Genomic DNA, 1258 nt, shown 5'->3' on the forward strand with positions numbered 1-1258 from the left:
ATAAGCTTTCAGCCAACACTCCCGAACCAGTTGGTTCAAGGTGCTAGGTGTTGAAGCACCCCTAAGGACTTACCTGCTCAAGTCTCTCCCCCATACATACGCACCACATGCATATAGTTTATTTATTTTCTTTTCTTGAGACCTTGGTGTCCAGCACCTCTTTGGGTTACTAAATGCTCTGTAGTGAAGGTTACTCTTGATAGTGGACTTTCAGCTGATAATTCTGAGTTAGTTAACCCAAGTTACCAAGTGATAAGGCACCCCTAAGAGCTTATTCATCCAAGTAGATCCCTCACACAGGAGCACCACAGACACTTGCCTCAAGATTAAAACCATTGGTGCCTAGCCTTATTGCTTACTCTTTTTCTTTTATTTTTTATTTATTTATTTTTTTTCTTTCATTGTTCTTTCCCTCTTTCTTATTAGGATCTTCTTATTTAGCTAGTCTCATGGGGTGTGTCTCAAGCATAGTATTCATGACAGATAGTTGTCTTCCCACCCTTGTGGTTGAACCAACTTAGCTAACTTATGACCACACCACAAACTCATGAACTCATTCCATAGTATGAACTCTACTCTGGTCTTTTAAAAACACTCATTCTCCTTTCATTTGATTCAAAAGGGACAAGCATACAAGTAAGCAAAGTAAGGATGCAATAATGACATTCAGACTAGAAAACACAGCCTTAATCAATAAAAAGTTTAAAAGACAGAATTGACATGCTTATTTACATACAAACAAAGAACTTAGAAGACAATCATGCAATTGAATTTACTGGAAATAAGTAAGAGGAAAAAGGAACTTTACCACCTTGTAGTTCATCTTTATTGTTATTGCCCTTCTTCTCCTACTTTTCTCCCTTCCCACACCAATTTAGACTAATTGCTTGTCTTCAAGCAGCAAATAAAACAGTGGTGGTGGGGTCTATGATGGGTCATGACGTCCTTACATACTGAAATGTAAGTGATGTAGGTGGTTAAGCAAGCAAAAATTAAGGATAACACTGCAGGCTTAAGAAGCAAAGGCATTATGATTATATAAACAAGTGGTGTTGCTGGATACATTGCATAGAAAAATAAGTGGCACACCAAACTTAGTGTGATACTTTCTCTTAGAATGGATGCAAGTATCCAGAAAGATTGAAAACAGATTGTTGTAGGGAAACACCAAACTTAGAATGTGATCATATGCCAATTTTATTTGGAAAGAAGCTGAGTAAAAGAACTGTTGTATTAATAACAAAATCACCAAGAGCCA

At 37.1% G+C, this 1258-nt stretch overlaps 1 long non-coding RNA gene across 1 annotated transcript in view; it reads right to left on the reverse strand.

The window, feature by feature from the left end:
- The window catches only part of LOC110268883, a 26535-nt gene that overhangs the window by 11244 nt on the left and 14033 nt on the right, over positions 1-1258 (reverse strand). The window contains exon 2 of the long non-coding RNA XR_002357593.1: positions 316-319. This is a non-coding gene — a long non-coding RNA (uncharacterized LOC110268883). The remainder of the gene's footprint in view (positions 1-315; positions 320-1258) is intronic.

This window comes from Arachis ipaensis, chromosome B02, assembly GCF_000816755.2.
Source record: "Arachis ipaensis cultivar K30076 chromosome B02, Araip1.1, whole genome shotgun sequence".
NCBI classification, from domain to species: Eukaryota; Viridiplantae; Streptophyta; class Magnoliopsida; order Fabales; family Fabaceae; genus Arachis; species Arachis ipaensis.